At 40.7% G+C, this 15776-nt stretch overlaps 1 long non-coding RNA gene across 2 annotated transcripts in view; it reads right to left on the reverse strand.

Annotated features, from left to right (window-relative positions):
• The window catches only part of LOC118645321, an 87514-nt gene that overhangs the window by 60936 nt on the left and 10802 nt on the right, over window positions 1-15776 (reverse strand). Inside the window, exon 3 of one of the 2 annotated variants that reach the window (XR_004963073.1) lies at window positions 2092-5638. The exons of the other annotated variant lie outside the window; for it this stretch is intronic. This is a non-coding gene — a long non-coding RNA (uncharacterized LOC118645321). Of the gene's footprint in view, window positions 1-2091; window positions 5639-15776 lie in introns of those variants that run through there. 2 annotated transcript variants of the gene reach the window in all.

Below are 15776 nucleotides of genomic sequence, written 5' to 3' on the forward strand. Positions count from 1 at the left end.
CGTCCAGCCGTCGTGCGAGAGATTTACGATCGACCGTAGTAGCCTCGATAATAACAGCGACGATTGGGTCGGAGTTTATAGGTATTAGCATAAAAGCCGCGAGAGTGCTCGTACGTATTTTCTCTGGTCAACGAGAGGTTCTTCCTTTTCGTTCATTCGGAGCGATTTTGATTCTCATCGGAAAAAAAAGAAAAAAAAAAACGAAAATATTCGAGATAATGGAGAAAAGCCTTCTGATATTCGTCTAAAAATTTAAATCAAATGTATACCTATCCGAACATGAAGCTAAACCATTAGAAGCCATAATAGTTGTAATGATACATGTGTAAATAAAATTATTGCAAATTAATTGAAATTATTATTCAATATTCATATGTGTATCGTAATTATCCAAATATTTGCTAATTACCAGTGATAAATCTTTACGTTATGTTATATGTCATTTCCACGCAAGTAGTTTCATAATTTGCCATTTATACATAAGTCTTATTGATGCTAATTGGCAATCATGTTACGTTATTAACGAACCGAGGATCATTAAATTTTGGTGCCGCGTAAAAGTCATGTTTAAACTTACGTCTCATTTTTTGACTTTAAAAGAAAAGGCATTTGATACATGAACGGGGGGGGGGATACATTTACTTTCGATAATATTCGTAATTTTTTTATATCAGGAATTCAATTGCAAACGTTGCGCCGGAGCATAACAACTTTATGGCGAATTTTATGCCAACCATAAATATTATGTAACAAATAGATATGATAGTCGTAAAGTCCAGGTGGAGACAGAAGATTTAACGGGCAAATATGTGTAGAAACGAGATCGGGCAGAAAAAACGGACGACTGACTGCAAGCGATAACACTGGTACCGGTTCAGCTGTTCGATCGTGATTAACGTCGATAGACCGGGTATACCGCGCGCTTTGTCGTTACCGGAGTGGGGACACGCGATTTGTCAACGCGTGGAATTTTAACGGGCACTACTCTTAGCTGAGGCCAACACGCCTTTGGTGTTATGTCTTTCGCGTTTTTCGCTTTGGCCGTAATAACGTTTACGTCGCGGTGAAAGTACTCCCACGCTCTCACGCTGATGACCTTACCTCATCCGAATTTGCGCCACGATTTTATTGCTGGCGGACACGCGGATTGCGTATAAATAGAACGCGCCACTCACGCATAAGCACTCGCCGGCGCATGCATCTCGCCGTAAGGAGAATTATTTACGTGACGACGCGCGAGCAAATCTTAATTCGCAACAAGAAAGAATGGCTCGAGAGCTGCGTCCCATCTTAGGGCACGACGCGCGTTACATTTTGTATAAAAATAAGACGTGGAAAAAAGATCCTTGTGCCCTCGAAGGACGCGCAGTAAAATGTATCGTAAAATGTTGTGCTACGGTAAAAAATATACATGGCAAGTATATCATTCGCGTGAGAAAAAAAGTATATATATTAAAGAGAAACGAGATTAATCGGTGTCAATTTCATTATCTTTTGTGAGTTTTCCTCTGTGAAACAAATATTTGCTAAAGGATTTCACTGATAGAATGCGATAAGATTAATAATGTACGCGTATTTTAATTACTGATACTCGTACAGATATTTATGCAAATACGAAAAGTATATTTATAGTACGTACAGATATATATTTATATATAGAAGAGGATATATATACTATCATAATATTGTCTGAATTGATTTGTCACGCTACGTCTCTCTCTCTCTCTCTCTCTCTCTCTCTCTCTCTCTCTCTCTCTCTCTCTCTCTCCTCTCTCTCTCTCTCTCTCTCTCTCTCTCTCTCTCTCTCTCTCTCTCTCTCTCTCTCTCTCTCGTTGTGTCATATATGCATCTGCGGTAAGCAACGAATGTAACGCGTGGTACGCCATGCGCAAATGATGTCGCCTCAATATGATCAAATTTATACGATTAGTTATCCGATAAATAATCAGAGGTGGGCGAAACAGGCAGACCGTGTGTGGAATACGAGGCACATATTAATAGGACATTTTAAACATTTTTTTAATGGATGTGAGTGGTCGCGGACACGAGAATACTTCAACACTTGCGATTTCGGGAAATGGCGTAATCGCGTTTTTTTTTTTGCTGATGACTTTTAGCCCACGTGAATGAAGTGGTACGTTTATCGCTCTTTTGTTTATTTAGATAAAGATTCTCAGACTTACGTAACGTAGATAATAAAGCGAATAATGATATGATTAGTAAAATGCCTTAAAATATGTAGCCGTGATTTACGATTCAAAAGCTATCACATAGGCTATGATTCACGATTTATAGTGCAGAAATAACACGAAAATAACACGGTTGAATCTTGGCTAGAAAAATGATTCTTGGAACGATTATGGTTTATATCGAATATTCGTAATATTAAATCAATTAGCTTTTCTAAAATAATAGATAGCATATTAAAATAAGAAATGCTTCATACAGTAAAAAAATTATTTATTTAAAATAAAAATAATTAAAGCGAAATGTAATAAAATTTATTTATTACAGCAGGCAGTTAAAGATTTTTAAGTTTTTATAATGATGTCTTTATAACGATGTAAGTATTAATAAAATACAATAATTTAAGAGATATGTGAAAGAATTGTCGTTAGTTTTGTGAAGGATATTTGCAAAGCGGAATTTTGTCGAAATGATCAATAGAAATGGGAAAGTGTGAAATTAGAAGAGTACATAAGTCTCTGAACGATGTTTATTTTGTGTTCGCGTGGAACTTCATTAAGAAGAGAAATCTATGATTTTTTTTTCCTTAAGTAGCCGATCGCGCGCGCACATTCATCAAATTTGATAGGAAAGGCGTTCTCGGCAATAATGGTCACAAGAAGAATTTAAAAGGAGTACGTAAAAAACCAAAGCCGACGGCAATTCGTCTAAAATCACGAAAGCCACACGCAAAGTCTAATCTCTTTAATATCGCTTCCTGTGTAGTCATTATGAGTATACGCACGTATTTCGAAAGTTGGATTTATCGACGTAACGATTGTTCTTTTTTTCTCTCATGGTTAATCAAGCCTGCGAAACACTTCCTCTTGGATTCAGAAGCTCGGACGTGGCGCGTGTGAGACGATTCATGGAGATTTAGGAATTATAAAAATAAATAAACCGAAGAGTACATAAAATCGACGTGTCCGTATCGTTGTAATAATAGCCCGGAGTGATTCATGACGATCGCATTTTAATCGCACTCTTTCGAAGGACGGATGTAGAAAATGGCAGTTGGGATCTTCCACGAGCCATCTGCCACGGTGTATATACGGAAGCTTCATTATTTGTGCGCGCGCGCAAGCGTGTGTTTTCCCATTTATCTATCTCTCCGTCGAGAAGCGGAGATTTCAGATGGGCGATTACGCGGCGAATAACATTAAGATCTTCATCGCTCGCCGGCTAATCGAATCGAATGGGCAACGGCTGTCCGGGACGCTTTTGCCCGAAGTGCCTTGGTTGCCTCGTGGGCGGCACGCAGGTGCCTCCGGGTTCTCCCTGAGAGTGCGTAGGTACTACCTACGCCCACCTGATGCCTGGTGCTCACCACGGTCCAGTAACGACTGGAATACCAGCGGAGATCGACTCCAAACACCAAAGTTCTCAGCTCGCTCTCTTGCGGCTCAGAACTACGCGCACAAAACTTTCTGTCATAATAATCTTAAGGGAATATTAGAGATAAAGTTAGTATTATGGCCTTCCCTCTCATTTACACTTTGTACAACTTCATTAATATGATGAACATTTTCAACTGAAAAAATTAATACATTTCAATTTGCCAATATAGTGTTTGATCGATTTTAACAAAATCGATTAAATCGTTCAAAATTAATAATATTGTTCAAAAATCTACACTTAATAGTTATTATTAATTTTATTGAATTATTATGAAATTTTAGATAAATGATTCTCATTACTCTCTCATTTTTTGTGTACTTAAAAACCATTCTTTTATTTATTTCTATGGGTGCAATAAACTTTGTGCTGTACAGCACGAGACCCAGCGATACTTAAATGGTCTAGCAATTTCGCGATGCTAATGAAAAGCACGTTGTCAACGCGCGGTTGTGTTACTTGTTTCAGAAAAAGGCATATCTCTGACAATAAAAATCATATTTTCCGTGACACGAGAGTACAACGGCGTTGCGAAATTACTGAAATACGTGCTTCACGTACTCGAGAGAGGCAATCCACTTAGTATAGCTGCCCCTTAATTTACAAATTTATTCCTTATGCGATGTTTACGAGATACCTTCTTGGAGTTAAGAGTCTTGTCTTATGACGTCAGAAGCGAGAAAATAAGGGAAAGAATCTCTCGCGGGGCTTGCATTTGCATAAATAATTCTTTACCGATAAAATTTACTTACGCTCATGAAACGCATGCGAAATTTTTAAATTAATTTTTTTTATAATTGACAGAACAATTAAAAAAAATACATTGCAAAAATTTATTCACACGTTTGTTCATTTTTCTGAATCCTAGAAATGCACAATTCAGAAATAAAAGCTTAAAAAAATGAAGTATAGAAAGTAAAAGCATTAGAATGGATAACCTTAATAGAGAACGATTATATCTCAAGTGAAAATAGGTCAGAGGATGGTGGAACGGCGCGGCTAATAAATAAAGGTTCGATACCGAGGGGATTAGAAGACTGGAGAACGCGGGACACGCTCGCGTTCCTTCGTTCCGGAGCTCGTTGCGGCAAGTCCAAGCTTAAAAGGGACTCTATATCGGAGCGTCGTAGGTCTTCGAGCAACCTCTTGTCTCACGGAGTAATCGACTTTCCTGCACACGAATCGAACTTTCTAGAGGAGGCAACCGTGGCACGATTTGCTTCGGCCTATTATCATGTAAAGTCGATTAACAGCCGGTCGTTGACTTTGCTCCGGTTCGCTCTTAGCACTCGTGAACAGACGACGCGCGCTCTTTTAGCACCCGGCGACCCTTTCGCCGAAGGTGAGATCGCCGGAAAAATTCGCCGCTCGGAAAATTTCGCCGGAAAAATGTGTAGCGTGCCGCGTTGGCATTAGCGCGATTGTTACTCGCGTGCGGAATCACGCGTGTTTTATACATATATGTATTGCGCGGAGCCAGTTTTTTTTCTCATCGACAATCGCCGTGCGAAAAAGAGTGCATAGAAAATCGTCATTGGCGCGTAGAAAATCTCGCGTGCGAAATCGTCATTAGGGCGCCGCGCGGGAAATCTCGCGTGTGGAAATTTGTCGTTAGCGCGGTAAATTTAGGACGGGGAATTTAGAAATTATTCGCCAACGCACGTTCCTCGCGTGGGGAAAAAAAAAAAATAATAAAGCGAAGGAAAAACGCGCGCAGACGCGCACGTCGGAAAATCGCGTTGCATCGCGAGAGCATCCGAGCCGCGATGGGCAGATATCGGTGGGAAAATGGCACCGCTGGACCTGGTTACGTTTCGCCGCTATGAGAGTGTAATACTTACCTCGAAACGCGAGATGTGGTACACCGGCTCGGACAGATATCGAAAAGCATGGAATATGCAAATCGCCGCGGGAACGGGACGCGATACGGCCGCTCGGCCGTGTGCGATTTGCATCTTCGCGGCACCTTTCCTCATCGAGCATCGCGAAAAATCGCGGGGTCCGTTGCGGGGACTCCCTGGGAAAATAGCGATTCGACAATATAAAAAAAAAAGAGTCGAGGCTTCTTCGAAGAAGGAAAGAGAAAGAGAATGCACAACTATATAAGAAATTTAATAAGGATATTTTGAAACCTTACAATTATTAATTAACAGTTCAATTAAAGGCTCTACACTGTGAAAAAAATGTTGTTAGCTCGACTAAATTCTTCAACTTAATTAAATTTCTTTACTTCAAGTATTTATACGTTTAACTTAAATACACGAAATACTTAATTTTAATTCAAGTATTTATATATTTGAGTGAAATATATAAATGCTTGAATTAAAGAAATTTAATTAAATTGAAAAATTAGTACAAATTAACAACTTCTTCTCAGTGTACGAAATAAATTTAATGAGTATAAAGCGAAATTGCCAGTAAGAGTCGGCATGGGATCTTTTTTTGTAAATTAATTAATTTTATTGTGTTTAATGGTCGACCAGGGTGTTTCTTTCTCAATGCTTGACTGAACTACTTAATCATTTTTCAAGTGTTTTTTTTTTACGAGAATTAAAAATATTTAAATTAAAAAACGACGTTGTAATTAGACTTGTAATCGGCGTAATCAGAATTTACAAAGAAGATCCATCACGCTATTGAACTCTTTCGTTACGTTTTAATATAATTCCCTGTTCCAGGAACAGCACTCTATACTACGAGTGCTGGGTGCGTCCACGCGACAGAATAACAGAGCGATCGATAAAATGATTTTTCTCCTGACTGCTGGGTGTATCTCATTCGCGACGGTCGCTTCTCCGGATCCATTAAATGTCGATTAAATGCAATCACGGCGCGCTTCGAATGGCCTCTCTGCTGGCGACCGGTCGCTTCGTTAATAAGCAATAATCGCTCTCTCGACGAGGTGCAAGGGTATAAAGCGTAACCGAAATAGACCGACGAGGCAGCCGCAGCGTCGTGTGTGATCGTTGTTAACGATAACAATAATTTACTAAGCAATTTCGTTTTAGCGCTGCAATTAATTTACGACTGGTCATGCAATCGGTTATATTCCCTACGGCAGAGCCGGCGCGCAAAAAGTAGGCCGCAATTGTCTCAATAAAATGCCACGGGGATGCATTTGCTCTTTATCATCCCACAAAAGGCGCGACGAATCATTAGTCATCGTACGGGGGGAAAAACATGTTCGCTGCGTGTCCGTTGTCGCGGCGGACTGTGTCTTAATTATCCTTACCAAAATACAACCTGCTTCGCGGCGCGTCGTCGCGCGCGATATGCACGTTCATCAGTCTCGGGTGAGCCCCGTGTGATGCCCAGGTGAAGTAAGAGGCAGTGAAAGGGAAGTAAAGTGAGGATATATAAAAGATCCAGGAACACTATCGAGGACAGAGACCGACAGATTATATCGTGGAAGCATGCACAACGCTACAAAAAGCGCACGCTTCTTTTACAGATTTCATTACGTTGCCGCGTTATTATCCTTTTAACGAAGCCCCGTGCGGCATTTAAATATAAAAGTATTTAACAAAATCTTTAAAAAACCGATCTTGATAGAATTATTTTTCTATTTTCTATGTTGATTTACGTTATACGTAATTAATATAAAATTGCTAAGGTCACAATTTTATTGCGAGTGGAATTCTCGAGACGGAGAAGGAAGAGGTAAAGGGGGGGAATTCTAGGCCATCAGTTTGAGCGTTGTTCCCAGGGCCGTCGACGACAGGTCCCGAAGGATGAGGCTTAGAGAGTAGGTTACGTGCATGCCATATCGATCGAAATAACAGCAGCAGGGCAACCTTGAAGGTCCTTGCACCACGAAGATCCGCAAAAGGATTGCGTACGCCCACCGGCACGCGGGCAACGTATAACCGGGTACACTTAAACCCTTTCCTCCTCGACGCTCTCACCTTGCATGAATCATGCGGGTATGAGCCCGCAAGAAATAACCCCGCGAATACGAATTTTATCGAGCGCGTCGCGTTTTCTTCGCCGCATACGAGAGGGAGAGAAGAGGGAGGACGAGAGGTGGACGGTCCTTGTTTTCGGCGCGCGAGACGAATGGTTATCGTTCGAGATCACGCGCGCCCCGTCGTCGTAAGGACGTAACGATCCTTCATCGGGGATCCGCATTCGTCGCGAGCGCGAGATAGGATTTACGGTGCACGTGGAGCGAGACGGCGGGGTCGTTAAAATTGATTACGATATAATAATATGTGCACGCGCGCGAAGATTGAAATGCACGGACAGATGTAACGATGGAATAATGCTACTTTAATAGTCGAGAGAGCCTAGACGCGGGCTTTCCTCGCGTAAATCAAACCGACGATAAAGTTAATGAGAAATGTTTGCTCTGTGCGCTGTATCGATTCTGTTATACCTTAGATATAAATGTCATATGCATGATCGTCTCTGTAAAAGTCAGCAGATATATAATTGACGTAAAGCTTTAATTTCCTTCCTCAAACACTTTAACAGTGAAAAAAAAAATAGTACTCTTGATTTTCAGAATCTTTTAAATGAGTTACCTAGAACTTTTTATGAAAACGCCACGTTAAAAGATGACAATTTTCTCTCACGGAAGGTTACAACCTTTCATTTGAGAAATAAAAGATCGCCGCATTAATTTTTATTTTCAATTTTAATGGTCTCGTGTGACACTGAACACAAGTATTGCTAAGAATCTTAAAGACGCCTGTTCAGGAATGTTCAAAGAACATTTTCGCGACGAGTTTTCACTTCTAGAGTTCTTATAACAAAATTTTTAATCTTAATGAACGCAATGAAAAACTTGTGGTACACACAATGCTCTCGCGTCGGCGAATGAAATCGGGAAAGACAAAGACACTGGCCGGCTAATGAGAAGTTAATGGCGCGGTCGGTGTCTGTCTGAAGTGGAAGCGCGCCGGGAGTGTCTTCTCAGACACTCGGACAACGAGCTGCTAAAGAGCTCCTTGCCGCGTAATGCAAAAGGGAGCCGCCGCGCAGGTTCTGCGGTTCTTTCTTAATTCAAAGATGGATGAATCCGCCGGCTTTCGCGAAATTGGCTCGCGCACGGAGAAAGTATTTTCTTATTAACATTAATTCACGGGGTTTCCGTGTGAAATAAACTATGTATAAAATACCGCATGGGACTTCAGAGCTATCTCGAGAAAAGATCCGATCACGGATAGAAGAGCAAAGTCAATGCTTTGAGAAAAGAGAAGATGCATTTTCCGAATTATACCGAACAATTTAAACTCTTGTTGAGATTATTGCAGCCATAAATCCGGAAGCGTTTTCTTTCTTCCGCTTTTAAATTACAAGTTGGACTGGATATACCTGGACATACCTGTTCCGAGCTAATCGTCGGCCAATCGGCAGCGTGTGCCATTAATCACGAAATAATAATTTTATTAACTGACGTGAATAAAATTGCTATTTTATGTTGCGCGGCTAATGATCTAAGTCGCGCCGCACGGAGTCGCTACTGAAATATTCCGTGGTGCGATTAAGTTTAGTTGGACGCGAAACGAGCCCGACGTCCGCCGAGCTTACCGTCCACGAATGGCGTTTCTCGCTCGCGCGGGCACGAGCTCGTTAAGGGGGGAAAAACACGGCGGAAGAAACTGGTCTCGAGCATTACTAAACACCTCTCGGCGCAACACGACTTCTTTGGCGCTGACACGCGGCTAGGCGTTTACCGCGCTCTCGCGCTCTCCTCGTCATTACGTAAAATTAAATAAACATAAATCGCTGAGCGAGCGAGCGGGCGAGCGATGAACGAAACGCCGCACACGTTGATCCGTAATCGAGCCGCCGAGGGGAATTCCGCGTGAACAAATTAACCCTTTCAATAACTAATTTTTACCCAGCGAGAGAGGAATTTAAAATTTCGCCTCGGATAAACTGTTTCTCATTTTTGAAAATGATTAAAACATAATAATTGCCAGGTTTCTTAATGTTATGTAAATTTTCTATAAGTAATTAAATCGAATATGAAAGATTATTATTATACAGATAATGCTATAAATATTTATTAGAGAAGCAGGAAATTATACTATGGTAAAAGATATTAATATTATTTATATAAATCTTAAACCTTAAACAGGCGATTAGAAACGTGGACATTGAAAAACTCGTGATCTCGTCAAGTCTGGCTCGAGGGCAAGTATACTGTCAAGAGATTTAAATCATAACTCAGAATATACGATCGTGAGTTGGAAGAACAACGACGGAGACTACATTTCACAACAACAAATTATATGCATGTTACAAGTGAAAGAAAAAGCATGCGATCGGGAGTGCATGTACGAAAGCGAAAGGGTTAAATAATCCGGCGCGCACGCTGGTCGCGAAATTCGCGCGGCGATTTACTCTCGCCAGGTGCTTGGAAATGATTAATGCTACGCGCGCGATAAATGCTCACGCGATTACACGAGATCGCCGCCGGTAGCGAGCGAGCGGGCCGAGCTTCGACGTTGAGTATCGCATGCGTGCAATTAGGCTTGACGGACGGAACAATGGCGAACGCCGCTTGCATACGTCGCAAGGGATCGGTAATAACGGGAACGATCGGACCGCAAAACCCACGCGCGGATTAGAACTTTTCTTTCTGACGACGACCGATTTAGTGATTCAGTTCACGTCTCGATCGCCTGAATCGCTTTTCCGTGTGTCTCACGATCGAAAGATCGACCGACGATCGGTGACACACGAGATTAACAAACTTTGGCGATTGGATATTTTACGTTGACATTTGTTGCTGTATTAATGATGCAAATTCTTTTCGATCGCTACAAGTGGTCTAAAAAGCGAAAAAGATCCATTTATTATGACACAGTTGCGTAACATTTTTGAAAATGATGGAACGCTTAACTGTTGTAAAAGGAAAGACCACTTGTTACCAAATGTTAATCGATCATTGCGATTATTGCGTATCAGGCTGATGTTGATCCGAGAAAGGGACGTTAGGAAAGTGATCATTTATCATGAAATGATTTTCATTGAACAACCGTTCAATAGCGCTATAATTGTATAGGAATTATTAAACATTCGTAAAGAAATAAAATAATGAGTTAATAAGCTTCACATGGATTCACCATGAATTGCTAATCTATTATATTATAATCACTCTATACATTTAAATTGCATTCACGAAATTATGTACATTTGTACAGGACGTTTCAATAACCATATAGCCATTGGAAACTGAACTGTTAGCAATTAGATTTGTGGCAAACTAAAATATTCAATATTGTCTACAGAAAAACTTTGTGTCCTCAAATACAACATTATTTTCATGTTAAGCTATTGGTATTTACTTAAAAAAAAAAAAGATTCACAATTACGTCCAAAAGGCGTAAACTAAAAATACACCAGGTATATATGGAACACCTCGTATACAAGACGATCAGTGCATTAATTAATAGTAATGACTTTTATCTGAATGCTCGTTCAAGGCGTGCGTGTGTTCGGAGAGCCGCGAAAAGACGACTTCCTACCGCCGGGTTCGTCGATTGCTTATTAACGATATAACCCGATAGCCGTGTATGGCATTACATTTAATTATGCCGCAGTCGCGGTGCGGTTTGATTGACGATGAATGCGGCGTGGCGCGGCGCGCCTCGATTTTATGACGCGATATTTATATATATATATATATACATATATATATCTCCCGGATATATTCCGGATATATAAATATAGTTGCCGCTATCTCTATATACGCGGAACCCCGTGCCGCGGTGGCGGCGGCGGCGGCGGCATTTCCGTTCCGCACCGTGGCTGTATTGTTCGGAAATCTGGCTCGTGGGCGACACTTACGATGTCGTCGCCGATTTAATGGCATTCCAGTGCATTCGTTCCAGCGCAGTATCGAACTAACAAGAAACCCGATAGTTCCTCTGAGTATAATAACTTCTTTAATTCAAAGGCCGTCTTTGAGCCCTGTTATTTGACAGAATTATCTCTTTACGTAATGATACAATTATTTTATATCAAAAATCTTTACATACAGAATATATATATAATCTTATATAATATATAATATATAAAATCTTTGAAAATTGAAGATAAATGAATATATAATATATAAATATATAAAAAATTTGAAAAAAATAAAACTATTGCAGAACTTGCGTATTAATATGTTTGGAATACAATTTTGGCTTCGATTTCGCCAGTTGGCGCCGGCTTTAAAAAGGTTGTAGCGATGTTTATCGCGGTGGGTATGAGAAATATGAAAATTGCAAATGCGGAAGAAAACAAGCGGATCGGCAATGGAAGAATAGTGAGAGAAAAAGAAGGAAGGAGGGACACGCGGAAGCGTGGAGCCTTGAAGAAGCCATTTCGGGACGAGTCCTCGTGTCGCGCCGTATAAAGCGCGCCGTTCGAATTTGCTCCGTCGATCGTGATACACGGCATTGCCAGAGCTGCTCGAGTAATTCGAGAGCCAGCGATTTGATTGCCGGCGTAATGAGAACAACTCGCGAATATAATGAATAAACATATCCGCGACACGGAGAAAAAACTGTTTGCAAAACAGTGCAAAAGTTCGATGTAACGTTACGCGGACGCGGTGGGCGAATGATGACTTTTCGAAATACTTTTTGCGAGCCAGCCAATCCGTCACACGAACGCCTACCGCGCGGTTTTTGTATTTTGCGCGATTAAGCTTCGCTTTAAAGCATCCGCCGAATAAACTTCGCAGGCCATTTTTATGTAGATTTGACATCGCGCAGATTGGATACAGCTAGTCATGTTTAGTGATTTGTATACAATGACGATTTTTAGCATGATTTATGAGCTACATTTCTTTAGTCTTAAAAGAAATGATAATAAATCACCTCTTTTTTTATCTGTTAATTTTAATTTAACGTTCACATCAATTACGAGGCTCACGTATATTAATTTTGCGAATTGTAATCCCATACCGTAATTAATATTGTCTGGCAAGAGATTCGAGATTCGTATCTTTCATATTCTTATTTCTAGCAGAAGAAATGTTTTATACATCTAGATAATTTTTTTTTTTTTTACAGAATCTGAATCGGAGTGTATCTGAATCATGCATTATTTTGTCGCAAACGCACGATTCCCGAGCGTGACTCGCATTTTGGTGGTCGTGAACACTTTTAGAATCGTTTGATTTACGTGAACAGCAGAGAGCAACTATGCTTTCCTAAGAGCGAGATGTGATTCACATCGAAATAGACGCGCGCCGCTTTTAGAATGAAGATGAGCAAACTCGGGGTCACGAAAGAGAAATTATATTACAAAAAAAAGGGGGGGGGGGAATGAAAAACAAGTTAAAGCGGGCGTGTTAACTCTGTCTGGGCGAGTATCGACGTGCCACTTTTTAAAAGGTCCAGCAACCTTGCAGAAACATATAAGGTTCGACACGCGTATCGACGCGTGTAATCCACCAGAAATCGATAATGATGGTTATCTTGATGCCAATAATGAAAATAAAATGCTCCTATATAACGAAGGAATTTATTTCAAAAGAGAGAAACGCTGCCGTGTACTATAGCTTCATTTTCTTGAGATCAATTTGTTCGTTATAATTACCTGTAATTTAATTTTACGTACCTCATCGCTTTTAGCAAGGTCAAAATGTTTTTCGCGTAATTATTTGTATTTTCACTTCTTAGGGATGATATTATATTTCCTCCCGGACTAAGATAGTGAACAGAACTTGATACGTGAGAGCTAAAGTTACGAAAGCTCTGTAAGCTTTCGTGGAATGCGAAGCTGCGCTTTACCTTGCTTTCGGCTCGCTCTGATTTTAGTTGCCCCGCATACGCCACAGGTCGAAAGTTCGTATGACCAACGTCGATTATTTTTGACCCGGAAACAAACGTGGCTTAAGCACGCAAAAATAGATGATTACACATAATATGCACTTTTGATATAATAAATATTAAACGTTTAAATAAAATAAAGTAGGTGAATTATAATATTCTGTGTCGATTATAAGATTAAACTACTGCTTAATCTCTTCAATAATGAAATCTTGATCCAATTACTCGAGAACGAGAACGGGAACATAAAGCTCATAATTTTCCTTAATAATAAGAAGAAACTTCTGTAGACTTAATGGACAATCTGTCATCACCAATAAGAGTAGGGGAGATAATGATAGGAATAAAATGGAACAATATTGTGCTTACAGTTTAATGAGGCCCGCTTGATAATAATCTGCAGCACGATAATCTTCAATCTTACGAAGAAGGGATAAATTGCACGCGGAAGACAATTTTCGAGCGATTGCATATCCATCGTGTACCTTGGATCCTCTCAAATAGAACAGGTGGAAGAAAGCAAAGGTCGCCGTATAAATAGCCGGCGATATCTGTGGGTGCAACACCCAAATAGCAGAACCGGGGGTTCTTACTCTAATCGCCGTACGTATGTTAAGGGCGCGCGTGTCCAACTTTTCCCCCGACAATTTCTCACAAGGCGTGCGTTGCGCGTCTTGCATTATGGATATGTTTACCTCGGTTCGGAGATCGTGGCAAGCGGAAAAAGAGAGAGAGAAAAAGAGAGAAAGGGAAACACTTGAGCGTGTCGGTTACGAGCGTCGCTTGTATGATGCACCGCGACCCGGTGCATCACGACGATATAGAATGTCCGATTTTTAGCGAGGCCGCGGCAGGAGGAAGACGGCGCTTTACGAGCGTTTTCCCGCCGGGTTTCTGGATGTTACGCGGGAAATTAATGGCGCCGCGATGCACGACGCGGCGGCGCGGTTTCAGGCGCGCTTCCTGCTGCTGCGCGCGAAAGGGAAATTGAGATTGCGCGTGCTAAAATGCCGTGAAGTGAAAGACACCTCGGGAAACGTAAGAAGGCCGTTGAGCACGTCTTGGAATATTTCATACCAAGATTTAGTTTTATTTTTATTAATCAAGGATCACAACAGGCCTTCTTCTCGTTGCGATATTTCCTTACATTTGGTTAACTATATATACACTTATTACAATTATTATCATAATGTCCATGTGTAACGATGCAGAGTCTCTCGTTGGTCTCTTTTTCGCTTTTCGGCATTTACCTGAAAGTCATCGGAACCTACAGAGAAGCTTAAAATGGAATTATCTCAATGCTACGCCTAAAAGGCAGCAAATGATGCGGGTCGCTCAATGCGTCGCGAGCGGGAAAGACAGACAGAAAAAAAAAAATAGGCGATTCACAAAGAAGCCAAGTTGTTGTCCAATCGGCCGGACATTCGCGCGAGTCATCGACACCGTCCTTCGGTGTCGAGTGCATGACTAATTTTAAGGTGCGCGGCGACTGTTTTGGGCCGGCAAAGTTGATACGCCGTGAACCCGTGGATGCGGCCGATCGCGGGGTCCTTAGGACTCCCTTAGATGGTAGAACTTTTTATTCGGAATTATCCGACGGAGGCCGAGAGCGGATCAACCGGCAAGGATACACTTCCTATTAGCGCCACCGTGACTCGCCGTATATGGCTTAAGGTGTACTGGCTCGCGGGTCAACCGGTCGCAACGAGACAGCTCGCATTGGCCGCTACAGTCCAAGGTTACTTCCGAAATACCCGATCGTCATTTATTCGAAACGTGAAAGCACCGCCGCGATTTGCATTCTCTCTGTCGTAGGAAAATCTCGGCCGCTCATTGATCGTCGAATGATTATCTATGATTGCCTATTTGGACTCGCTAGCCTCTAATTGGAAAAATAAACGCAATATTCTTCGGCTCTTCAAATGGAGAGAGAATCCCAAGTTCAAATTTTAACGGAAAGTTTACTTTCGACAATTTGATCGATCTATGAAGCTGCACTGAGAGAAAAGTGTCCAGTATTTGCAACTATAATTGCATAGTAAAATAATTATAGTTGCAAATATCATTTTTATAGTTATTATTGCTATAATGTTAGTGTAAATAATCATATATGTATAGTTGTACCCAACAGGGTAAAAATTTTACTATAAACTAAAAAGTTTACTATAAATTATAATAATTTCTACCATACATATTCTACCATACAAATATTCTACCATACATAAATCACAATTATGGCACGTTTATATGGTTGTATGAACGAATGCTATAGCTATCGTAACAATAATATAGTGTTAAGTTAACTATAATTTATATTGTTAATTTAACTATAAAAATATTGTTACGGCCAAAAATAACTATAAATTATGGTTAATG

This window comes from Monomorium pharaonis, chromosome 4 (assembly GCF_013373865.1).
Source record: "Monomorium pharaonis isolate MP-MQ-018 chromosome 4, ASM1337386v2, whole genome shotgun sequence".
Taxonomy (NCBI): Eukaryota; Metazoa; Arthropoda; class Insecta; order Hymenoptera; family Formicidae; genus Monomorium; species Monomorium pharaonis.